This window comes from Ictidomys tridecemlineatus, chromosome 8 (genome assembly GCF_052094955.1).
Source record: "Ictidomys tridecemlineatus isolate mIctTri1 chromosome 8, mIctTri1.hap1, whole genome shotgun sequence".
Classification (NCBI taxonomy): Eukaryota; Metazoa; Chordata; class Mammalia; order Rodentia; family Sciuridae; genus Ictidomys; species Ictidomys tridecemlineatus.
The window spans coordinates 51,356,749-51,384,743 of NC_135484.1; the positions used below are offsets into that span (position 1 = coordinate 51,356,749).

At 32.7% G+C, this 27,995-nt stretch overlaps 1 protein-coding gene across 12 annotated transcripts in view; it reads left to right on the forward strand.

The window, feature by feature from the left end:
- The window catches only part of LOC144366099 (heat shock factor protein 2-like), a 102,429-nt gene extending 76,649 nt beyond the window's left edge, over positions 1–25,780 (forward strand). For 8 of the 12 annotated variants that reach the window (XR_013424970.1, XR_013424969.1, XM_078019460.1 and 5 more), the window contains 4 exons: positions 817–975; positions 2,216–2,303; positions 19,918–20,016; positions 25,461–25,780. The gene's annotated coding sequence lies outside the window, so the exon portion shown is untranslated. The remainder of the gene's footprint in view (positions 1–816; positions 976–2,215; positions 2,304–19,917; positions 20,017–25,460) is intronic. The other 4 variants (XM_078019462.1, XM_078019461.1, XM_078019463.1 and 1 more) reach the window with 4 other exon arrangements.
- Positions 25,781–27,995: the final 2,215 nt, after the last annotated feature.

Here is a 27,995-nt window from a genome sequence, read left to right on the forward strand (position 1 = left end):
GCCCAAAAGTTGAGAACAGTTGTTGACTATAGCATGAACCTGTTGAGAAGAGATGGAAAAGGTTTTTATTAGTGATTGAGTATTTTGATGAAAAAAATCCAAGGGATTTTACAGTATCTGAAAATAAAGGACAAAGGGATTTCATAGCTTTATTCGTGCGAGTGTTACCTTCTCTCAAAGGTCCAGGAATTTTGGTGTGACTGTGTTAGGAGAGAGGAAGATAGAAGACATATGGTGCTGCAAAAGAGTTTAAAGGGTTAAAAAAAAGAGATAGTAAGTTGGAATCCAAACAAAGGCAAAACACAGCTATAAAAATAAGAGGAACAAGTTTAGTTATAAATTTAGAGTCTGGGCTGGGATTATAGCTCAGTGGCAGAGTGCTTGTTTAGCATGTGTGAGCACTAGGTTCGATCCTCAGCACCACATAAAAATAAACAAAATACATTTAGAATCTGTAATAATGTTTAAAGTATTAGAAAATAGTCTTGGCGCTAAGATAATGGCAGCTAATGCTCTCACTGTGGAGAGATTTGAGGTAGGGTATAATAGTCCATTTATCATTGATAAGAACAGATATTACTCCTCTTTATTTAATTTTATCTGTATACACCTTTAATCCATTTATAAGAGGAATGGTAGAAATTAAGATGGCTATAATTAAGAAACCTGATATAACAGAGAATCGTCCATCATGAGGCATGTGAAAATCAATTGGTGTTAAAATATCTGTTCATATAACTTGATAGTAGAGGAAATCTGTAAGTATAGAAATATGAAGTTTTTTCTTTTTTTAATATTTTAATATTTATTTTTTAGTTTTCGGCGGACACAACATCTTTGTTTGTATGTGGTGCTGAGGATCGAACCCAGGCTGCACGCATGCCAGGCCAGAGTGCTACCACTTGAGCCACATCCCCAGCCTGAGATATGAAGTTTTTTCATAACTAAGGTGTAAAATATGAATGTCCAGGTCGGGTAAGGATAAAGTTTTGGTATGATTATCAGTAATTAATTGAGCATACATGTCAGTGAAAGGCAAAATATCATAGCCTGAAAAAATGAGGACAGTGTAATTATTTTAATATATTTTTATTATAATTAGCAAATACTGTTGTGAAAGCATAAGGTGTTTTAACAATAACTTTCAATGACAATGGCACATTAGATATTGAAAGTTGATCCACCATTATTGTTGATAATCTTTACTAATTTTTTGTAAAGCCTGTTTTAAAGAAGGAGTTAAATAAAGAAAGGAGTCAGTATCCTTTTTTTAACAACTGGAAAAAATGAGAGATCAGTTTGGCATCAGCTGTAATTTTTAATTTATGTATTTAAGAAACTATACTTATGAAGGTTAATTTCTTTTATGTTAAATTTAATTTACTTACTTTAATTGTAACAAAAAACATAAGACAAACATGATTTATAGTATTAGTCATCTTTGTTGAAGAAAAATTTTACATGTAATGAATATTATATATATTTTTTAGAAATTAAGATGTGATTGTTTGGTCACCTAGGAAAACCCATAAGCCAGAACCTTAAAGACATGTATATTTTTATTTGATTACTTGATTTGAATTAAGTTATTTGGATCCATTTTTTTAATTTAAATTTTAATTGATGAACACTTATTTGTTTAAGTGTCAATTTAATATCAAGTACATAATATATAGATTTAAGACAGGCCTATATAATTGGAAATGTCAGGTATAGAACTTAATAGCCATAATGGATCTTGAAATCAAAGGTTTTATACAGCCAGATATATGTCCTTGATAATTATCATATTCATCCCCAATATAACATGTTTCTATCTTTTTATGATTTATTAAAAGGAATTTTGAATGTATATGAGAGTTAACTCCAGAGAAATTGGCCTTTGTTAAAACCTTTATAGTTAGATAAAACAAGACCAATCAGAAAAATACATCAACTTATATAGAATATTTAAAAATTTACATCGCTGAAATACTTTTTATCGGGTCGAAATGTACTTTCGGCTCAGATAAGAGCCAGTTGAAAGCCTGTGAAATTTTTCAGAAAAAACTTTTTTTTCAAAAAGAAGCTTATACTTTTAGAATGTTTCTACTTTTCTCTTTCTATGTTATAACATTAGGGAGGAACTGGTTAAGAAAGCTGGCTGAAAACAGGTAAGATAGCTAGCTAAGCAGTTTGGATTTAAAAGAGACACTTTTTTCTTTTGTTTTAACAGGTTTTTCATAAGGTAAATCTTGTAGGTCCTGTAATTTACATTTTAAATATAAAGCCAGGAAAATTAGAGATCCAGGAGAAGTTTCAAGGTAAGTAAAACTATTGTAACCATTTTTTCTTTTCTTTCATAATTTTCTTAAATCTGGTGTTGTAGTTTATATACTTTGTGGAGAATTATTTTTTCTTTTTTTCTTTTTGTTTTAAATATTGTAAATCTTGTAACAGTTTCCACACATGGTTGGTTATAAGTAATGATTTGTTTTGGATTGGAAAGGATAGAGCATGGTAGCCACAGGGAGCTTTTGAATACTTGTTTATTTTATTTCCTTTGCCCCAGACCATGGTGGCCTCTTAAGGCCATGCATAAAGCCATACCATAAAAGTATTTATTACCATGACATTAGTATTTGTGTCTTATAACCCTTGACTGCTCACTTAAACAGAGTTAAGTTAGGTCTACTTATAGTAACTGATAAAAATGTTTCAATGACAGTAGAGTCAAACCTTGTATTTTTCCTTTCATTTAAACATTTTAACTCTTTGAATACATCAAAAGGGAACTGTTCATATTGATATTTAGGTTTATTAGCAGAATTTATCTCAATAGGACAGACAGGTAAGTTATTAGACTCCCCTTCCTCCACAGATTGTCCCAAACACTCAGTGAACTGGGATCTAGCTGGGGGCAGCACAGTGCTATAGTAGACCACAGAGGCAATGGCAGTGAGGCTTCTTATGCATGGGAGGCTCTAGGACAGCTCTGGGCAGAGTTAGTTGTTGCCAGGGCTATGTCAATGCTGAGGGAGGAGCAGTGGGGGATATAAAGGTGCCACATAACCAGGCACAGAAGGAGGAGAGCAGGCAGGTTGGGAAATAGAGGTTTTATTAAGCACATCTAAAAAAAAAAAAAAAAAAAACTTTGAAGCATAGATATAGAAGTTTGTGGCTTCTCATGAAGTGTTTCACCTATTTTCTCCCAGTCCTTTAAATTTAGTTTCCCACTTTCTGGATAAAAAGACAACAAGAGTTTATCTCTGTCCGCAAGGCAGTAAGATCAGTATTATTTATGGTATGTCCAGCCTTGCAAATAAGAGAGAAAGCTCGACCTGATGATGTTGTTGAGTGACAGATAGAGATGGAGAATTACCCATAGCCTACTGATTAGGGGTCAGTACTAGCCGATGAAAGAGATGCATGTCAGAAGCCTGTTCCAGGCATGAGTAAGCTACTCCCTTCCCTATTGCCTGTCAAGGTCAATAAGGGTCTCTATTAAGGCAGATTCTGTTGTCCCAAACTCTCTGTGGATTGAGAGGATTTAGGGGGGAAATAGCTTGTCTTGTGCCCCAACATTGGTCACCAGTTGTAGGGAATAATAATAAAGAAGAGACAGAGACAAGGTGCAGAGGCAGGGAAGATGACAGAGTGGCTCTTTGTCCAAGCTGCCACATTTATTTATACCAATAGGTTACATTAGGCCAGTAGTACCGTAACTACATTATTGTTTAGAGTAACAATAAGATTGCTTATACTGCAGTTACATTTCACAGTTACCATATGCAATGTTAGGAGCTTGGTGGAGTTCTCAGCAAAGTCCATTGTCTGAAGTTATTGTTAGGCAGGGAGAGTAACTGAGCTTGATGAAACATTGTAATTATCTAACAAACTAGTTTCTTTATTCCCAGGAGCTATGTGCTTGCAATCAAGGTCAAAGTTTGATGAGGCTCTAACACAGAGGCTTCCCAGGGCATTACATATCAGCTAGACATTGCACATATATTAGCTATATTACTAGATCCTAAGAGAGATTGCATGGCATTCTAAGGGTGGGAAAAAGGGTGCCTGTTAACCCCCAGGAGTTTGCTCATTAAGGGAACGCTTCTCTGTACATTTCCACGGTCAGAATCCCTACATCATGCTAAGTGAAATAGGTCAATTCCCAAAAAGCAAAGGTTGAATGTTCTCTTTGATATGTGGATGCTAACAGGCAACAAGAGGTAGGGAGGGAAAGAATAAAAATTCAGTAGTTTAGACAAAGGGGAATGAATGAATGGGAGGGAGATAGGATTAGGAAAGACAGTAGAATAAATAGGATATTCCTTTACAAGTTTATATATGAACACCCCACTAGTGGAACTCTACTTCATGTGTAACCATAAGAATGGAATCTTAATTAGAACAAGTTATACTCCATGTATGTATAATAATACTGTCATGTATATCTGTAAAGAACAAATTAAAAATGTTTTTTAAAAAAGAACTCAAGAAGGCCAATGGTCATCTAGACTATCCATGGATCCATTCCTAACACTGAATTTTTATTATTTTAAATATGTTTTGTTTCTACAATTCAGGTGTGTATCACTGTTTATTAAGTAGGTTATCATAGGTAATTTCACCCTGGCTCAATCTTATAGAGTTCATTCAATTTGTATATTTTAACAATTTCATTACTGGCTCACTTAAAATTGTCTCCTAAAGCATTTCCCTAGTACTAAATTAATTAATTCCTACACTACTTAATGTTAGGTTAGATGTTTTAAATGAGCCAACCACTTTCTTCAATGGATTTCTGAGAATTCTTACCCAGTTCAATGGTATGATATTAAAGTTATCAAAAACTTGTACGTGCCAGTGTTCTCTCCATAAATCTTCTCAGTACTAAAGATCTTAGGTTTATACTTCCATGCATAGCTTTCAGAAGTGTACCAAAATTAAATAATTAACTATCAGCTGATGACAAGGTTTTACATAACCATGGTTAAAGATCTGATGAGAGTTTATTAGAATGCAACTGACAGGAAATTTTGTTATTTCTTCAAAACACAATATTTTAAGATAATAATTAGTATGCTGACTATAACTACACCTGGACTCTCAGATTTCATACATTTTTGAAACACACACTGGTTACATACTCAACATACTCAATATAACTTAAAGAAAGCTAAGTATAATTTATTATTTTACAATGCTTCTCATGCAATTTTACATATCAAATCATCATAATTAATTTAGTAGTTCTATTTTTATAAGGAGAATTAATAAAGTTTTTTGTGATATTTTAGGGAGCCATAAAAAACCAATACTCCAAAAATATCTCATCAGAATTTCTTTAAAATTTGTTCTGGAGAAATTATCAAAAACTTCAAAGAGTTTAAAGCTCTTGATTAAAACAGAATCACAATAGTCATTTGATTAATCAGATGACTAAAAAAAATACTTCAAAGGCAAATAGAGAAAGTTACATAGTTAAAGGGGGGAAACCCCTTATCTCTTTTAACAAAATTCAGTTTTCTTAAGTAATAAATGACCTAATAAAGACAAAGTGAAACAAAGGAATATCTTTAAATATGTTTTGTTTTGCTTCTACAATTCAGGTGTGTATCACTATTTATTAAGTAGATTATCATAGGTAATTTGACCCTGGCTCAATCTTATAGAGAAAACAAAGAAATATCTTGATAGAAACAGAGCCTTTGTTTTCTAGTTCAATTATCTGAAATACAGAGAAAATCCTTTCTTAATTCCCTATTTAGAACAGACAAATACTTCAGGAAAAAAAAAATTTACTTAACAGAATCAGCTTCTAGTTTCTCATTAATGTAATTTTGATATCAATGTTCAATTTTTAGAAAAACTTATAGTTTACTTTTTATCTTAATCAGCTTGGTCAGACACAAAATTCATTTTCAAAGATTACTCTTCCATAAGTGTTGCAAAACTTTCTTATATCCATTCAGTTTTTGTCCCGTACCTTTCCTCTTTTTCACATTGAATCCACTAGTCTTTCTACTTTAAAACAAAAATGATCCTGTTTCCCTTAACATTCTCATGCCTTTTAGATTTCCTAAAAAGTACATCTTTCCTTCTTTGTATTCTTGCATATGGTATTGTTTCCTTCATTACTTCCATTGATTTCAACTACATATATATTAGTTAGAATTCTTAACCCTTATTTACCTTAATTTTCAGTGAACACTGGCAATTTGTGAACTGTCAGTCACACCAACAATGTGTGGATTGGAAGTCTATGAATCATAATATCTACAAGTATATGTTTTCTTAGAGCACAATTTGCATTACATCACAGAATATGTTTAATAACTGTTCCAAATATCTTCAGTCTCCCTTTAATAAGAAATTGTAAAGGAGGAGAAATTTTATTTCAATTCTCTTAGCTTTTTTTTTTCTTTTTTTTTTTTTTAAGTTAGGCCTGAGAATTATATAGTTAATAGAGATTTCCCTCAGCCTCAACTTTCTGTGCATCATGATAAGAATAGTAAAACATTTTGGTATAGGAATATCATCTCTCACATGGGAATTTTATCTTACCTACATATTTTAAGACACTAGCAATTTTACTACTATTGCTTATGAAAATGAAACAATGCATAGTTAGCAATCATCTTGAGTTATTTTCCTTGCTGAAAAAATTTCGTATTATAGAGATAACATCAGCTTATTTTACTAATAAACCTAGATAGGAAAAGTTTCATTTCTATATTTATTTCTGACAACTCAAACCACGTGTCTATTTTAATCAAAATGACACATTTTAGATGTTTTTCTTTTTCCCAAAGATTATCCCAGTACAATTGGAAAACAATTTGGGTTAGTTTATATCCTTGTAAGAATTTAAGGAATACTTAATTAATGTAAGCACTTATTATTATATTTAAGTTAATTAAATAAAGTTCTATGACAACTTAATTTGGCAATACTACAAAAAGTAGAAAAGTTTACATACATATAACATATAAACACATATAAATAAAAACATATTTTATATATTTTATTTAAAATTTTTATCTACATGCTCTTTTTAGGTCTTTAGGGAATAGACCGAGAAGGGGAATAGCTGGGTCAAATGGTAGTTCCATTCCCAGATTTCCAAGAAATCTCCATACTGCTTTCCAAATTGGCTGCACCAATTTGCAGTCCCCCCAACAATGTACAAGTGTACCCTTTTCCCCACATCCTCGCCAGCACTTATTGTTGTTTGACTTCATAATGGCTGCCAATCTTACTGGAGTGAGATATGGTATCTTAGTGTGGTTTTGATTTGCATTTCTCTGACTGCTTGAGATGGTGAGCATTTTTCCATGTACTTGTTGATTGATTGTATGTCCTCCTCTGAGAAGTGTCTGTTCAGGTCCTTGGCCCATTTGTTGATTGGGTTATTTGTTATCTTATTGTCTAATTTTTTGAGTTCTTTATATACCTAAAAAGAGCATGCTACAGGGACACTGCTACATCGATGTTCATAGCAGCACAATTCACAATAGCAAGACTGTGGAACCAACCTAGATGCCCTTCAATAGACGAATGGATAAAAAAAAAAATGTGGCATTTATACACAATGGAGTATTACTCTGCATTAAAAAATGACAAAATCATAGAATTTGGAGGGAAATGGATGGCATTAGAGCAGATTATGCTAAGTGAAAGCTAGCCAAGCCCTAAAAAACAAATGCCAAATGTCTGCTTTGATATAAGGAGAGTAACTAAGAACAAACTAGGGAAGAAGAGCACGAGAAGACGACCAACATTAAACAAGGATGAGAAGTGGGAGGGAAAGGGAGAGAGAAGGGAAATTGCATGGAAATGGAAGGAGACCCTCAGGGTTATACAAAATTACATACAAGAGGAAGTGAGGGGAAAGGAAAAAATAATACAAGGGGGAGGAATGAATTACAGTAGTGGGGGTAGAGAGAGAAGAGGGAGGGGAAGGGAGGGGAGGGGGGATAGTAGAGGATAGGAAAGGCAGCAGAATACAAGAGACACTAGTATATCAACATGTAAATCAATGGAAGTGTAACTGATGTGATTCTGCAAGCTGTATATGGGGTAAAATGGGAGTTCATAACCCACTTGAATCAAAATGTGAAATATGATATATCAAGAACTATGTAATGTTTTGAACAACCAACAATAATAAAAAAAATAAATTTTTAGTTGTAAAAAAAATTTTATCTACATGCCAAATATAATAATACAAAGCTTACTAATTTATTAAAGAATATCTGGAGCTGAGTTGCCTTTCTGGGCAATGAACAAGATTACCGGCCCAGATGGTCAAAGCTTGTGACTAATACTTGTGAAAAAAAAATTGGGTATACTTGCCATTTGCCTTCTAAAAGGAATCTTTTAGAGGCAATCTTGGATTCAATTAATTTTAGAGATGACTCTGTGTATCAGTTAAAGACTGCATTCCATTTTTTTCTTTTGATGTTTTTGGATTTTTTTCTTTTCTAATATGACTTTTAAGTGAGCAACTTTATGTAGATTAAAACTTCCCCCTCAGTGTCTGCTATAATCAAAAGTTGTTCTTAGTATGGCTAATCCATTTTTTCAAACATATATAGATTCTAGGATGGTAATTCTTGCCTAAATTAGCCAGAGTCCCAGAAAATGAAGGTCCAAGCTCTTTAGAATCGAAAAAACCCACATTCAAATAGTACCTACCTAAGGCTTCTAACTGGAGGCAACTCAATTATTTATCAGCTCCAATCTAATTTAGACTCCTATCCAATAAAAAAAAAATGTTCAAATAAAGTCAAAGCATTCAAAATACCCACAGAATGAATTCAAGAAATAAGTCACCCACAGTTGCTGTGAAAGAGCTAAGTACTAAAAAGGTTCTTTTACCTGGTCTTTTGGTAATCCTGGGGGTTGCTCAAGGGCTATTTTTTTTTTTTTCAGAAAAGCACTTGGCAAAAGTACTAATAAAACTAAAAGAATAACAACAAAATCTTATGTTTTTAGTGCTATTTTTTTATCTTCAAAGTACTCTTCACAGAAGATTTAATTACTTCTCATAGAATAACATGAAGATACTAGGAACAATTATGGATTTTATTACTGAGAAGGAAAAACAATTACAAAAATTATGTCTATTTCCCTCTAAGTTTATGGATGACTGCTATTTATTGTTTTCTAAAGTCAAGATTATCTTTGAGTCCTTTAGTTAGCAATTTCAGAAAAATCTCACAATTTAAAACCTAAATAACACTTCATACAAATGCTGCTAGACAATACATTTATATTTTAATCCAATGTATGTGTCAATCTCATGAATTTCATCATGTCATTGTAGAAATGTATTGTGAATTAAAACATCTAATTTAACATACAGAAAATTAAACTAGAAGAGTCCCTGACCTAACTTTTTTTAATTTTTATTTTAAAGATGAGACAACTTAAAGTTACTGTAAGCATATACTCTCATAAGTAGGAAAGAGAAATTGCATACAAAAATACCAGTAGTTCTTCCTATCTTTTAGACTACTCCAATTTCTAGAACATTACTCATTTTTAGAAACCAAGAGATTTTGTTCACATGTTCAAAGTACATCATATGCTGTGATGATAGTCTACATAGTTTTAACTGAAACAATATTTACATTTAGAAGAACTTTATCATTTTAAAGCTTCCATTTCTAGGGCTACCATTTTAAGGAACTATTTGTCCATTTGTTTCTGTATACAATATTTTAGTACTCTACATTGCTTGAAAATTCCATTGTCATTTTCATATGCTCTGTTCTTATATCTATTTGAAATTTATCACTTGAGCTTCAAATCTTTGTTCATTTGATTTCAATTTAATGGGTATGAACTAAAACTTACATATGATATATATTTGTATAAAGTATAAGAGATAAAAATGAATGTAACATAAGTCTTTACCCTTAAGAATGTAAAATCATTGGGAGAAAAACACTATATATAGAAATAACTAAAATATGAGTTTCAACATGGAAAGTCTTGATACAGAAGTGTAAAAATAGGCATTGGGGAAGGTAAGCGAAGAGGTCAATTTATCCTCTAGACAACATCACAAATATAAGACAACTATGGCTAGCTGTCGTGATTTTCTTCCATTATCAAGAGAAAATTAAATTCTAATAAATTAAATATTTCCTCTTATTTTCATAACTTAATTTAAAATTTTTAAGCATTCAGAATCTACCTTATGTTCTGATTTATCTCTTTCCATTCTCTACTTAGTTTCTCCAACGTGGCCCCACTAGTTGAAGCCAGGATTATGATCTAGGGTTTTCTATAATGAAGTTAGAATAATATCATCATTCAACACCATCAAAGGTACATCATGCAAGATTCAAAACACTCTGAATCCTACATTTATTATTAAAAATATTACAGCACTAATTCTAGGTTTAGTTAAACAAGAACTAAAGAATATTGAAATAAAATACATAACCCCTCTCCTTTTAATGTGTGTACATTAGTGCCGCATATGATAACACTCCAGTAATAAAATCAGGGCCTTTGGAATTTAGTATCAATTATGGCAGCTTCTCACAGGGCTATTTTCTGCCTTAGGAACACTTTTTGCTCTTTAACCATGGGGACAGTCAGAGCAAACAGAAATGGCACATTTTTTGCTCTTTAACCATGGGGTCAGTCAGAGCAAGCAGAAATAAATGTCTTTTCAGGACAGCTTCACCACCGAAATACCAGCAAATTCAATCCAATTGTTTGGAGTGAGAGAAATTTCTCATCAAGTATTAATCATCTTTTCCAAATCTTGCAGAAACTTTGTATTCTTCTCTTGGCACATTGAAACATTCCACAGTGTTAGCTTTGGCTAAAAAACATGATAAAGTATAAAAATCAAGCTGGGAATATCAAAAGCCATCTCTCTCACAAACCTTTAACTCAACTAAACTTTACAAATGTATCTTTAAATGTGTTAGTTTGCTCTTCAAAATAAATATGAACATCAGATCTGATTCGTTAGATGAAATAATGAAGACTCAATAAAAATGAATGTGCAAATTTATCAATACTTGTAGAATGCAGCTAAAAAAAAAAAAGGATTTGAAATCAGTAATGGTATCTCCCACATAAGAAGATCAGATAAAAACAGAAAAACAAATGTAAATCAGTGTAGAGGTAATATAAATGAGGAAAATCACTGAAGCAGAAATTTTAAAAACTGGAAATGCTCCATGAAATTAAAATTTAGCTCTTTACAAGTTTAATAAAATTGACAAACTTGTTGCTAGACTGAACTAGGTAAAAAGAGATGAAAATTGCCAGTTTTAGGAATGACAGAAAGCATTAATACTCTAGTGCTTTGCCAACAGATTAGATAACTTAGAAGAAATGGGCAAATTTCTAGAAAGAAATATTCAAAACTGATTGAAGAAATTTTTTTTCCAATAGAAGAGGAAACAAAAAAACCCAAATAGATCTATAAGAAAAGAAATTAAAATAGTAATTAAAAATCTTCCCACAAAGAAAAGCCCAGGCCCAGGTGGATTTTATGAAAATGGCTCTTCCAAGGACCCCTTTGACCTTGCACATCTCCACAGGCCCTTCTGGCAGGTCTTGAAGGCAGGGTCTGACTTCAGTCTAACCCCAATTTTGGTGCAATGGCCTGTAATTCCTCCTGGAGCAAGGAGAGATAGATCTGATGAGGTTGAGGCAAGGCAATTTCTCAGTCCTATCTTGAGGGAGAGGGCCATCACCCTAATTTCAGTTGAGTGAAGAACTTTCCAGCTGGCACACCTTAGGATACATCTTTCTATTTATCTGGAAATCTATAAAAACTCAATATAGTTTAAAGTCTCTTTCTCCATAAAAACACTACTTGTTGTCTGTCAACTGCACTCTGGTCTGATGTCATCCAGTGGTCTAAGGGCATAGGGAGTTGACATAATTCTTATCTTGTTTTTGTTGTTTAAATACTAAATTACCTGCCTTCATTTAGGCTTGTTGTCTTTTCATACAATTAAACTATGAAATGTGTGAAGAGTCAACTTATCTCAGTAGTGCAAGGAGGCTTTAGCATTCAGATTCAGTTGATGTAATACAATCTGTCAGTTGAATAAAAGACAAAACTCACCTGATTACAATAGATGCAAAAAAAAAAGTATCTCAAAAATAAAACACACAATCACAAATAATCTATTAACAAATTGAGGAGAGAAGGTAATTGTTTGCCTGATAAAGGATATATACAAAACCTGATGGCTAAAACATATTGATTAAAGACTGAATGCTTTTCTCCTAACAGAGGGCAAAACACAAGAATGTCTGATCTTGATGCCTCATTCAACATTTTACAGGAGGTTTCAAACTCAAAGGATGATGATGAGGTTGATAATGATTAAGACAATCATATTGAAAAAGAGGTATAAATTGATCTTACACAAAAATGACATGTTATTTTATGCAGAAAAATCTAAAATACACATACACCCCAACACAAAATCTGCTAGAACTAGTAAATAAAAAGTACAACAAAAAATGTTGAAGGTTGCAAGACACGAGATTAATAAATAAAATACAGTGGTATCCGTTTACACTATAGTCCTAGCTTTTTCACTGCTGTAACTAAAAGACTTGACAAGAATAATTTTAGAAGGGGAATAGTTTATTTGGGGTCATGGTTTTTTTCAATTTTCATTTTCCTGATTGCTACTGATATTGAACATTTTCTTCATGTATTTGTTATCCATTTTCATTTCTTCTTTTGATAAGTGTTTATTTAAGTCATATGCCCACTATTAATTGGGTTATTTGTTTGTTTGATTTTTTGTGTTATTTTTTAAATTATTTATATAATCTAGGTATTTATCTTATATCAAAAGACTAGCTAGCAAAGATTTTCTCCCATTCTGTAGGTTCTGTCTTTACATTCTCAATTGTTTCCTTTGCTTAGCAGAATCTTTATAATTCAGTGCCATCCCATTTAATAACTCTCAGCATTATTTCCTGAACTTTAGGGGACCACATGTATTTTTTATTGTAGCTATCCTAGTGTGTTTGCAGGGGCATTGCACTGTGATTTGTATTTGCATTTTCCTCATAATTAATGATATTGAATATCTCTTCTGTGTCTAATGGCCATTTGTATATCTACTTTAGAGAATATCTATTAAAAAACTTTGTCCACTTTTTAGTTATTTATCTTTTTATGGTGGAGTTATTAAGAGTAATTTATTCTGGATTCAAGTCTCCCATGACATATATGATTTGCAATATTTTCTCATACTCTGTGGATTGCCATTTTGCTTTCTTAATAGTGTCCTATGAGGCTAAAAGTTTTAAATTTCATTGAAGTCTAATTATTTATTTGTTTCATTTTCTGTGTTTTTGTTCTTCATAAGACACCATTGCCCAAGATAAGATCATGAACATTAACTCACATTTTTTTCTGAACAGTTTATTGGGTTAGCTCTAAAATTTTAACAAAAATGAAGTATTTTATTATTCTTAATACTATTCTAAATTGTATTTTTTACCAAATTTCAGTTTAGGATTTTCATTACTATAGGCCTATGATATATTTTGAGTTAATATTTTACACAGTGGGAGGTCTCGCCTTATTCTTTTGTGTATGGATAATTCATCACTGGAGACTATTCTTTCCTTATTAAATTTTTGTGGTACCCTTGGTTAAAAAAAACACTATTGTTCATAGTGTTTTAATTGTGATTCTCAATTATATTCTATTGATCTACATGCCTTTCTTTATGTCAGCACCACTTACTCTTGGTTGCTGTTGTTTTGTGTTTGTTTTTGTTCTTGTTATGATAGAGTATGAATCCTCCAATTTTTTGAGATTGTATCAGTTATTCTTGGTTCTTTACATTCCAATATGAATTTTTGCCTCAGCTTGTAAAACTTAATAACAACACTTAAACACTTAACACTTTCTGGTAAAAGGAAACTTAGACAGTATTAAATTATGTTGAATATATAGATGTATTCATCAAGCATTGACATCTTAATCACACTTGCTCCCAATGCACACATTTGGAATGCCTTTACATTTTTCGATGTTCTGTAGTTTTCAGTGTACAAAAGTTAAACTTCTGTTAAATTTTTCTTAAGTATTTTATTATTTTTAATACTATTCTGAGTTGTATTTTGTACTAAATTTCAGCTTAGGATTTTCATTAGTATAAAATAAAAATACAAGAGATTTTCATGTATTCATTTATAACAGTGCTAAACACATTCATTAATTCTATTAATTCTTTTAAATTGTTTTTGGATCCATCAAATGGAGAATTGACAAATTAAATGTAGTATGCTCATATGATGAAATGCTATTCGACAATCTAACATGCTACAACACTGATAAACTTTGCAAACATGCTAAGTGGTAAAAGCTAGACAGATAAAAATTATACACTGTTTAGTTCCATTCATGTAAAATGCATAGGACAGAAAAATTTTTTTAAAGCAAATCAATAGTTAATGTGCCTTTTAAGTGTTGTTATTAAGTTTTACATCTCAGGGCTGGGATAAAGCTCAGTTGGTAGAGTTCTTGCCTTGCATGCACAAGGCCCTGAGTTCAATACCCAGCACAACAGTAAAAAAAAAAAAAAAAAAAAAAAAAAAAAAAAAAAAGCTTTACATATCTCTGTAGCTATAAAATAATCTGCTGTCTTTAAGCAGCTGCCTTAAAACCAGAAATCCAGTAAAAGCAGAGGTCCTTTCCTCTGTATCACTTAGGTATAATCAATCAATGCCACAAAAAATTGGTTAATTAATCATTTGAACAAACTTTTCACCAAACAGCTATCTGATGCAATTTGAATGTTGAAGTTCCCCCAAATATTCAGATGCTAAAGGCTTAATCCCCAACATGGTGCTATTGACAAGTGATGTAACATTTAAGTCCTGGAGCCTTGAAGAGGTCTCTGGGTCATTATTAGCATGCCCTTGAAGGGGACTGTGGGACCCTGATCTCTTCTTATCCCTCTTTTTTGGTTCTTGACTCATGAGGTAAGCATTTTGTTTTACTACATGTTTCCACTATAATGTGTTGTCCTTGTGAGAGACCCAAATTGATGGGACCACTTAAATTTTGAACTAGAATCTACCGAACAGGAATCCAAAATAAAATTTTTCCCTTTATAATTTACTTGCCTTAGGTGTTTCAGTATAATAACATAAAACTAACATAATATTCTTTCATAGTGACTTTTGTATTGCTAAAAAATGAAAACAAGAGAAAGTAAAATAGAAGCAACTGTACTATTAAGAAAAAAAAGATGATTAGGAAGAATATAAATCAAGATAATTCCTAGGTTCTTGAGTAAAATTTTCCCAAAGTTTAGTTTAGATATATAGTCCTCACTTTACCTCATATTGAAGATGGGTGTTATAAAGTAAGTGTTATGAAAGCAAACAGATTTTATAGTTTCAAATAGAGCATTCTAATGCTCTATCTAGCTTTCATCAAAAATAATTAAATAAATTATATATTCCATGTTTGCACAAATATGTCAAAATTGATTCTACTATCATGTATTAGGAACAATTGTTTTAATGCAAAAAAGAAAGAAAGACTAACAAAAAGCATTTACTTTATTGAGGATAAAACTTTTTAATCTTAACAGATTTAAATGCAAGTCTTTGTAAATGGATAGTAAAATAACAAAGCCTTAGGAGATTTCCATTTTAGACTTTTGAGTAACTAAATAAGGGAGCCCAAATAGTCTGTACTGTTGGCTAATGACAATAGCAAAATATGAGGTTTTATAGAGTACGAGTTCAATGCATACTATTAGACACTTGAAGGGAAGATCAGAGCAGGAAGAACTGCAACAGCATGAGATTTCATGGGCCCACACAGGGTTACATAGAATGTACAGTATGAGGGGCTCACAGTAGTATGGAGCCCCAGCATTAGACAATTCACAAAGAAAAGGGTAATTTATGGGAAGTTTCATGCTGAAACTACAGAGGAACATCGATAACTTAGTAATAGAGGATTTGGAGACAGGTTTCAATAGGGACACTGCTTCTAATTCAATGTCTGGTACAAAGATAATGCTCCTCATGTTGATTTCAATTAAAATAAGAAGGACAACATTTGTCATCATTGGTTCCTTATAAGAGAGTGTACTTGGTAACCTCTAAACAATTAAAACAAGATAAAGGTGAGAAAAGGAGAGTAATGAAATATTTTCTTTTTTCATACATCCTAGGAACCTATTTTATCTTGTTTAAATGTCTAATACCCTCAACAATAAAATGTGGAATGTGTTAGATTTTCTGTCAATACGACAAAATACCTAAAGAAATTAACTGAAGTGGTGGAAAGATTGATTTTGGCTCACAGTTTTAGAGGTTTCTGTCCTTAGTTAGCTGGTTCCCTTGCTTTGGGGCCTGAGGTGAGACAGAAAATCATGGTGGGGAAGCAAAGCTGCTCACCTCATGGCAGCCAGGATGCAGAAAGAGAAATATCATCTCCAAGGACATCCCCCCAAAGACTTAAATTCCTTCCATTAGGCTCCACCTCCTGAAGGTTCCATCACCTGTCCCTAGCACCACAGGCTGGCAACCCAGACGTTAGTACCTGGCATTGAGGGACAGTTAAGATCCAGCCATAACAGCTATTCTTGAGAGGGGCATATCTAAAGTTTAAAACGGCACAAAAAAAAAAACAAGAAATAGTGCAGTTCAATGAAAGGTTAATGTTTGTTTTAGAAAATTCCCTCTCTAGATTTTTGCTTGCTGTCTAAAGCAAAATTCATCACCACCCTCAAAAACCCCTTGGAATTAAGCCTCCCATGTATTGTACTTTATTAATTAGGTACATCAAACACACACTCAAAAATGAGAAGTTTAAATCTGCTTCCACATCACACTTTCACACTATAAACTTTTATGTACATATTTTCAAATATACGGACTGGATACTTAGAATGACTTGGTTAAACTGGCATCAGTGCCAACAGTCAAACTCTTCTTCCCATTCTGTCCTCAAAAGATACGATGTGTATGTCCTTTCTGTGATATGAAAACACTAATTATGTCACAGAAAAAACATTAATGTCTCATCAATAGATATTACATTACTCATTTGTTTAAAAGCAGGCATTTTTAGGTGCTATGAATCCTAGAAACAATGTTTTGGTTATGTAAGTTTTTTTTTAAATGTAATTATACACCATTATAAAACAAAAGTTATCAACACCTTTAATCTGTAAAATCTATAGCTTGAGATTCACAAAGCTATGTTTGATTATGTTTAACGATTACACTGGCCTCCTGCTGTTTCCACTGCTCAAATTTGGGATATTATAATGTAGAACTAAGAGAAGTTCATGTTCAGACAAATGTTTCAGAGATTTTGAAAATTCATATGAAAACAAACTTTTTAGTCTGTAGCTAACATGAAGCTTTAGGAATTTCAAATACTATAACATGGCCTCAAATCATAGTGTTTGGGAGGAAATACTTAACATTTAATCCCCACTCTGTCTCTTAATGTGTAACTTGCAATGTATTTTTAAGTCTAATTTTTGTTTCTTCACCAGTAAAATAATAGAAATAATATGATTAGTTAACTTGTGAGAAATAAAGAGGTTAGTACATTACCTGACACAGAACAGGTACTCCATGGCTGTAGAACTCTCATAATTCTTACTCTATTGTAAACAGGGAAGCTTTTAGGAAGTCTTCAGTCAAATGTTGGAGATAAGATCATGATGTCCTGATTTAATAGATAGCAATGCCAGTCATGGCCAGGTAGACAGACCTCTCTGATCTTTAATAGAAAGCCCCTGAAGTTACCTTAGTGCTGGTTCTCAGTTCTCAACCCTAGCTCCTGCTTTAGCTATTGGGAAAGCTCCCTCTGAAAAATATTACTAATGTTTCTAATGTGCCCACAAAGTATTAAAACAAAATTTGGAGAACTATTCCAAATCTAAACAAAATTATTGGTTTTGATTCAGGAGAAAAGTCTATTCTTTCCCAAACTTTTTGAATCAATCCCAGAACACAAAAGCAAACTGCGTTGTTCATTTTAATTGGAATTCTCCTTTTTATGCCTGTATCATCTAGCAGCAGGGGCCTGCGGAGGACTTCTCTGTGTTAGTCATTGAAACTGAAACCTACAAAGTATTTACAGAACTCAGACGCTGGCTCTCAATAATCATCAATCTTCAAATTTAATAAACTTTCTAGCCTGATTCTCCATTGCCAGTTAATAAGGAATGACCAGTACACACTAAATGAACTATGATTTATTTTTTTTCCCAGCAACAACATTAAGTCTGGTAGAAGGCAAAAGCCAACACAAAAAGAGAACTTTGGGGGAGTTGTTGAGATGTTGGCAGTGCTACCTATTTAACTGAACACCATCCACCTATACACTTGAGAACAGAGATCTGAAAAATAATCTGTTGTTTTTCTCACATGCTCATTTCAGTTTACACATTCAACTTTAATTATGAGGTTTTCAGGGTTGTGAATGCCTGGCTCTTTTTAAGAGTCACCTTGAATACCACCAGGGTTACAGTATCATCAGTGAAGAGGCACATCCGTTTGTCTTTCATGCACAGTCTGCACCAGCCAGACAATTGTGATTCATTGCATTTACTGGGCCTAGGTGCCCTTCTTTACTGTTCTCCATGGAAGAAGAAAGACAAAACAAGTGTCTCGAACAGAAAGTCCACTGTGACTATTGCTCTTAGTAGAAGGTTTATAAAAATTTTTATTCTCCCTGAAGACAAAGTTAGAGGAAGAGGAATAATATATGGAAAGGGACTATATGGATCGTGCATTGAAATATATTTTACCCCCCAATACAAAGGATAATTATATGCAAGAAGGGGAAGGTAAACTATGCAAAATTATTGTAAGTGCAAAAGTGTAACAGAAACAATTCTCTGTACTAAGAGGGGGAGGAGGGTAGTGTTGTCCTCAAGCCAGAAGGGAGAACACACCAACCAAAAGTGTCAGCCAGCTCAAGTAAAAGGCAATGTTGTACAGCTTTCACAGCATCTACAGAGTAGGCATGATCCTGTTCTCTTGATGTCATAACATGTAGTGATGTTATTTTAATTGTTCCTACACTCTTTATTATGCTTCCTCATGCCAATCAGTTCTTATTACTATCTTAAGTTTCCTCCTCAGCTTGTGTGTTTTACCGTACTAAAAATTTCGAAATAATTTCAAGTTATTTTAATGAATTCTCTACACATTTTCCCATCTAGAGTTTCTCCTTATTATCTAGAAAGTTCTTAATATTATTTTGAGAACAAGGCAAACTCTTGTCCTATCTCAGCGGATTGGATTTTAGTGACTTTCTCTTGTCTGGCTCGGACCTCTTGGTAATTTGCAGACCACCTAGTCTCCGAAGGCAGAGATGACTTCCCAACCTTTTTTCTCCTAATGTCTCATTTTAATTTTATTGCCATGATTTGGGCTACTTTTTAACTCCTAATTTTCTGATGCATTTGTTGACCTCATAAGACTGAGCAAGCTTGCCCATTTCATATCATTGCATAAAGTGAATCACCTATAATAATTATGTATCAATCAATCTCTATGTCTTCCCTTCATATTGATTCTATTTCTTTGGAGAATCTTAACTAATAGAATTTTTTTTTAAAGTTTTATCAGAATTATGTTGGTTTCAGAGCTACATAGCTTTCAATCATATTCTGAGTTTTATTTTGTTTATATTTCATGAATATTATTTTCATTTATAAAACTGTAAGCTAAAACTCCAGAAGGTTAAATCATTTCTGAATATCATACAGTGATCAGAATTTGATACTGGAATATGAATATATATATATATATATACATATATATATATGGTATTTTAATTGTGCCTACACTAACATTATATCTTCACAGACATTAATTTCAAAAAGTTTCCATTCTAATTAGTAAAATAATCATTCTTCAATTTTTTTGCAGACAAAATTTCCGGAAAAAAAAGAACTGAATCATTCATTGAAAATGGGATTAAAGATAGACTCTCAAAAAATGGAATAAAATTCCACAATTAAAACTTAGGTATTTTTGTTATTAATATTAAAACCATGGAAATGTTATGTAACACAAAAATCTCTCTCCAAAATGTTATGATGTTTGTTATATTACTCATACCTGTGTTTCATTTTTTTAAAAAAGCTACTTATATTTCTTTCTGTTTCATTTAATTTTCTGTAGTAACTCTTTAACTACCACTCATTGGCTTCAAAATTAATTTTCCTAATTGAGAAAATGTGAAAAAGAGAAGTACAACCACTTGAATTACAAAACTACCACAATATTTAGCCTAAAAATATTTGAAATAAAAAAAGAAAATTAGACTTTTCTCTTCTCTAAGCCATTGAACAGATATTTTATATTGATAAATGTAAATTATGAACACTCTGTGAAGTATATTTGAGGCCAGGGCATTCAAAGGTGAGCCGGAAATGCAGTGACCTGGAAGAAGTAGATATAAGAACTATTTTGGACTTATCAAAGGAGGGGGATTAGATAATATGATCTTCTTGCTGTGAATCCTATTCTCTAGTATGAATTCACAGGAGAATTTTATGAAGCAGATAGCTCTACCAATTTTTACCCACAGTTAGAAAACACTTGAATTCTGTTGACTAATTCATTTAAATATTGATTGATTAGTTGATTGATAGCTAATTAACAGAATGCTGTCCATCTGCCAGGCATGGGAGCTACAACTGTGATTCTATATTTTAGTGAAGAAAATATCTTTTTTTCTATATGTGGAAAATAATCATATTTATTCATACCTGGAGGAGAAGTAAAATGAGTTTTCATCTTGGATGTAAGTGAAAGGAAATTTTAAAACTATTTCCTATATTTAGTGAATGCAGTGGAAGTCATGGAAATGCTGGGAGATCCTGAGACACAATGAAATTACTTATAAAAACTCCTATACCCATTAAAAAAAAAAGAAAACAACAATGTCTATAAATTAGATAAATTAATTTTTAAAGAGGTATAGCATTTATGTGATAAGTTCTAGATGCATTATTCTATGGTATGAAATTTAATTAATCCTTTAAAACATAATTATGAAGGAAAAGTTTGCATGAATATGGTTATTAGCTATATTTATATTTTAGAACCTAAGAGATATAGATAGCAATGTTTTGATTTAGATGCCCAGAAATATTCATTTATCAGAGCTCATAAAATTCTATTAAGCAGGTATTAATAATGCCCCTACTTTCAACTGAAGGAATAATAATAAGGAAATTTACAAAGTTCACACTGGAAGGGATTGAACTGAAATTTGAATCAGGCTCCATTTTATTTTGTTTTGTTGAAACAGATAATAATATAATGCATTCCCATGTACTTCACCCAGTTTCAACAACTGAATTTTTTTTCAGTTATTTAAACTAGAAAACCTATACTACATAATAGCATTTATAATGTTTTGACCTTCGAATATTTAATTTAAAAGAACATGTATTCTTTGTCTCTATCATTGAAAAGACAAAAGTGTAGAAATACCTTTTCCCCATCATCTCTTCATATAACTTCTATAAAATCAAATCTGTTTTTTTTTTTTCTTACAGTCTACTTTGTAGAGTTTTCAGGCTCAATAAATTATCCTCAATTCCCAGTTATAGGACTTTCATGTTCTCTTTCCACAAGCCCCTTCGTAGCTCTTTAATACAAAGTTTTCCCCGTCCTCTTCTTATCATTCATTGAGAAAGTTGTTGCTATTTAAAAAGATGTGTAACCATTGGACTGGAAATTAAGAAGTGAATACCAAGAGTATGCTTTGCATGCTTGAGAGATACCATTCAAATTTCTGTAGAAACAAAACAATCAAAATAGCAATGGCATTACCTGAAACATTTGAGAAGCTGATAGTATATAAAATAAATGTGTAGGATAAGAGGAAGAAGATACAAGTCAATGTGATTGTATGACAGTTTACATTTATTTATAGACAACAAAGAAAAGAGCTCAGGAAGAATTTGAGTTGGCAACCAAGATCACAAGTTTTCCAGAAAGTCATGGTCTTCCACAGTGAAGTATTTTGGGAGAAAAAAAAAAGATTGATTTAAGGGTGTTTTATAATATAATAACCCAGTATAATAACCCAGTATGAAGAGAAATGTTTCAGATAAAAACTAGTTGAGGAACTAGGAACAGACACAGCTTTTAAATTAGACAAAAATTACTCAGGGGAAGCAGCAACTAAGAATATTGAATCTCCCATCACATTTAAATAAGCCCAACTTATAGGCAGCGTAGTTACACATACCTAAGATAGAATATAGCAGGAAAGGAATAACTGCTTCTGGGATTTATGTCTAAATAATTATTGAGTTGTGTATGGATACATGGATTGGACAAAGTATTTATAAGAGAAGTACTGCTAACTGATTCACTGACCTGGGCAAAGAAGAAAAATGAGTCACTATTTAAGACTTAAATTTGCCATGGATGCTTAGTAGTCTAGGGACTGGAGCAAACTGAAAGCTCTACACTTCTTTCCTTCTGTGATGGCCTCTACAGATCTGATAATGACAACGTAGGGAAAAAAAAATAAGCAACTCAGAGAGTACAAAACCATGGAACACAGAGAAGTATTTTCAGAAGAGTAACTTTGGAAAAGTTTATTAAAAATTGCACATGTATATGTGTAAAAAAATAAAATTTTTATTTAATATCTGCAATGATATTCTTTTATTCTAGATTTAACAGTCTTATTGATGTGTTTCAACTTGGTGAATTTGATATAAGACTAAGCTCAATTCTTCTTCAATTATTGCCCTCAATTATATTTTTAATATAATTTAAGTTTTAGGACCATGAGGATAAGTATTTTCTTTGCCCTGTTCATGTCCATATCCACACAGACTGGAGCAATGCCAGATGTGGTAAGAGCTCAATAAATATTCATTGATGAACTGAATTAATAAATGCTGTTACAAATCTTGTTTTATCATCCTATCTCCATTAATTATATTATATGTAAATCTCATAAATTTCAAGTGACCATTCATTGCGGAATGCTATTTAACATTTCAATTTCAAACAAGATTTAAGTGTCTTCATCTCTCCTGCCCTCGGGGCTGTCTTGAGTGGAGATTCTATTCTGGATGACATGTAATAGAGAAAGAAGAGTCATGGTCTGTCTCTGAAATATTCTCCCCATTTTCTTAGAGGTCCAGTTTCTATTGTATATTGGGCTATGGGGATAGCAATGGAAGTTGGTTAAACCCTAGCAAATTACCAGAGTATATTTGTGAAGTTCTTAAGCTTCTCTGGAAGCAACACTGAAGACTGATGTTCTCTGGAGATTGAGTCCAGATTCTGACTTCTTGCATTACTGTGACAAATTTTAGTTTCTCTCTTGCCCTCCTGCCTCAAAGTCTTCTGAATATGAATTTTCTATTCCTTTCAGCTGGTCATGGGCACCTATTGTCATTGTACTTGGACAAGCAACATGATCAGAATTATGTATCTATTTGTAACTGGATACAAGATATACTTTGATAATATATTTAAAATACTTCTTATATATTTTATGGTCAGTGTTTAAAATTAGACTTCCTTAAGAGTCCGTCAAAGAACCAAAAAATTCCCCAAATCTCAAGTTTTACTGTATATTAAATAAGCCATTGAACAAGCCCCTTTAATGCCATTGGCAATGCATTACACCAAGCCATCTTTTAACTGGTCTTTGCCTGTCAATCTGCTGATGCGAACACATAAGTAAAAGAGCCCTGACTTCCCCAACTCCATGCAATGAAAAACAAACTCATTGCATTCCTGTGGATTCCTGGGACCTTGGGGAAGTCAAAAGCCAGAGTCACGTAAAATATAAAACAACTCTTCTACTGCTCTAATCTGTGTGATTGATGTGTAGAAAATCATTATTTCTTCCTTAGACAAAATGAAGTGTCTTGAAATTTTGGAAAGGAAATTTCCTAAAAAAATCTCAAAATACTTAACTATTCACAAAGTCATCTTTTTAAGCAACACATAGCTTCTACATTCACAGTAAAGTGCTAATTAATAAGTACAATTTATGTATCTTGTTACTCACACATAGTCTGACTCTGTAGGCACTAGAAAGTTTGACAAAAGAAAAAGTCTCTAAGAAATACAAGAAATTTAGAAAAAAAGTAAGGAGGTTCAGAGCAAAGAGAAATACAGCAAAGACTAGAGAACGTGACAATAGTTTTCTGCATGCTATCTGAGAGGGTTCTCACTTATTGGTGTTAAAGTGTGTCAAGGAAATTACTACATAGCAGAATTCCACAGACAACAAAAGGTTTGCTAATATTAAAGTAAGATTCTTGAAGCAGTAGCAAAGTATAGATGTTCTGAAGTTAGAATGGTGCTCACTACTGCTCAGTCATAACCAAGGTAGACAACAAAAAAATAGGAGCCGGTCAGCATGGAAGGAGCAACTGTACATCAAATGTGAAGTGTAGGCTTCCCTGACTCTCTCTTGCAACATGGGGAAAGGAAAACTATTCCAATAAAAAAATACTTATGCCACCCAAAACAGGTGTCATTCCTCCATTCAGTATTACATGCAATCTAACATTTTTTTCCCATCAAATAAGACAAGACGAGTTGGAAAAATGTTTCATTAAATGGTCAATAATGTAACATTACCTATCTACTAAATAGGGTAGAATAATTTTTCTCAGTAGCAGATGGATTTTTATAAGTTTTTCAATAACCAAAGTTCAGTGGACAGAAAGGGGAGGACTACATTCTACAATACAAAAATTTTGCTTCTGTGGTTTTAAAGGTTGATAGTCTAATAAATATATATTTTTATGAGTAATGTGTCATGGTTTTCTATATATAACAAGCAAGTCCCGAGGTGAAAATCAAACTTTGTTGAAACTGAGAATATTTGAGTTTAGAAGGAAATCCTAAAACTTATCAGATTACTAAGTGCAAAACAGAGTCAGATCACATGGTGTTTAACATTTTTGACTACTTCTTCCTTCTTATAATACATTTTTTACTTTGTTCCTTCAACATAACACCCCACAGTTTTTCCCTTACCTCAATGGTTCTGTTCAACTTCATTTTCCAGAACACTCTCCTCTTGGAAGACTCTGAATATTAAATTTTCTGGTGGCTCATTCTACGCCTGCACTTACATTCTGGTTGATACTGTACACTTTTGTGGTTTTGAATGCAATTGATAAAGTATGATTTTATCCAGACTGGACTGCTCCACTGAGAGTCAAAATCCTCTACTCAGTCACATATTTGATGTCTCCACATGGATACTCAATACGCACTTCACACTCTACAGGGTTATAAATAATGACTCCTTTTTCCTCTCAAACCTACCTCTCTCTTAATTTTCCTCACTTCGGCCAGTGATATCATCATAATGTGGCTGTTCTTGCAAAGACCCCAGAAATCCCCTTTTACACCTTTCATTCTTCTTTATGCCACATCTAATGCTTTTTCTCTCCATTATTTTGCAGGCTTTATCCCCCAATGGCCTCTATCATGTGTCTGTGAGGTGGAGTACCCCTTCCATGGTTTGTCAGGTTATCAAGGATCTGGTCCCAGTCTACTTCATGACCATCATACTTAATCATCTATTACTCTCATATTCCTGTCATTTTATTAAGCAAAGAAAGAAAAATTAAAATACAGGATATTTTATTTTCCATTTATCTTCTCCACCAAGGATATAAACTAGGGCTCAGACAAAGCAGAAGACAGATTTCTGGTGGTTAATGTGCCCGCCTAACCTTGCAATAATGGATATATTGTATTAAATTAAACTTTGTTTTCTAGATTTTTGTGCTAGTCCTTCACTTTCTCACTGATCAATTTTATATTCCGTATTCTAAGCCTACCTTGTGTGAACAATTTCTAGAACTCAATTTATGCACTATTTTGTCAATTTACAATAAAAATGAATTAAAAGAAAAAAATGGTGTGTTTACTTTAACCCATTTAGATTATACAAGAGAGATAAAAGACAAGCTACAGGAAGTGAAATTGACAATTTTTCTTGGTTTCTGTTTGGGGAAATGTGAGTCAGAAAGAAAACTCCAACAAATAAACATGAGGACTTGACAAGGTTGTCCTGGCAGGAAATAAAATCAAATGCTTGAGGAGCTTTTTAGGAGCCTATAAAATGTGAAACATACTATTAACTTCTTATTGTACCACAAAAACATAAGTAAGCCTAATGAATCAAATAATTTTGGAGAGACTCTGTTTAACTTTTAAAAGTAGTAATAAAGTGGGTTTTGAGGATAAATGTCATCGTTTTGGCACACACAAGAAATAGATAAACAATGCAGATAAACAGTGATGTCAAACATTGTCCAGGATGCTTAATAGTTGGAGGTTTACAACATTTGAAATAAAGCCTCAAGTTTCCTGGAGTCCAGTGTCTTATGAATCCAGGACTCTGTATTCTTCTTTAAGCAATGTATTTGATTTAACTGCATTCCAAGAAAACCTTGGCTACTGGAATAAATAGATGAATGTTCTACTTGAAGGACTCTAAGTGCAGTAATATTTGCTACTCACCTTGGTCATCTTGCCCTTGAATGTGGCAGTCCTGAGTTGAGATGTGCTAAAAGTGTGACACATGCTGAATTTAAGTTCTTTATGTATTTTGAATATTAATCCCTTACCAGATGAAGCGTTTTTCACTTCTCTGTTGGTTTACTCTTTACTTTGTTGACGATTTCTTTTCTCCTATTACATCCTCCTCTGACACTCTAGGTGTGAAGAAATGTCTCCTACTCTTGGGCTGTGTGGCTGCAAATTTCCTTCTAGGACATCATTGATGCTCTCCTGTCTGGGAGAGTCCAGGGGTTCATCATGACTATTCCATATGTCTTTTCCTCCCTCAAGTGAAAGGCATAGTTCGTTACCTCTAGGCTTATTACTTCCAGGAAGAGAAAGTTCTGACTCCCCGGCTGGACTGGCCTCTTCTAAAGCTACTCCAGAAAGTTGTTCCAGAGAGATCTCCATTACAATTGTGTGAAAGTGGAAATATAGGATCTCCTCGAGGTCTCCAAAGACACCAGAACACTGAGGGAGAGTTGGAAGTTGTCTTTCCCTACCAGAGTTGATGAAAATATCAGTTCTTCATTAGGCTTACTGGACTTTTGTGACACAACGCTGGTGTAACTAAGAGTGCAAGTATAGGCTGCCATTTGAATTTTGTTCATTCAGGTTATAGTGGTTTCACAGTTTAAAATGTGGTGTTTGGCCAAAGCAGGACAGTTATTAACTAGATCTTTTCTCTTTTGGTTAGCTATTCCCTTTATATTGAAAGAACAGATTTATTGAGGGCTTTTTCTTTGCCCATTGTTTATTATTTGATTTATGTGGCTGCTCACTTCTCTATTACCTAAACAAATATGTTTGATGAAAAAAAAAAAGAACAAGACCACACTGCGCTATCTCCAAATTTTATAGTCATGTTTGCTTTGTACGGTTATTTATATATAAAATGATGGGAGAAATAAGAAAAGATTAATTACTAATTCATTTACTTCATCCTATTAAAAATATTGACATGAAATACTATTTAAGTATGAAATATAACAAATAATTTCCACAAAATGATCTTAAATGCTACATAACCATATCTTTTAACATACCTTTTAATAATTCGTGACTGATTTTGTTTACCTGAATTATGTTTCATCTATGATATAAAAAGACAAGTCCCTACCAATCATTTTAAAATATTTTAAATTCTCTTTAGTTATAGGTGACAGTAGAGTCTATTTTGACATATTTATATAAACATGGAGTATATCTCATATACATAAATGCAGAAAAAAATGAATAATAGCACTTCTAAAATATTTTGTCTTGATCATGACCAATGATAATATTAAATAAATTATTTGGGGAGTAAGTCTCAAAGCAAGTATTTTAAACAACTATTGTGATATTTAATATGTTGAAATAATTGTTATTTTTTTCACCCTCAAAGGTTCTGTTAATTCCTGCTATGAAATTTTGAGGTTTATTTATAT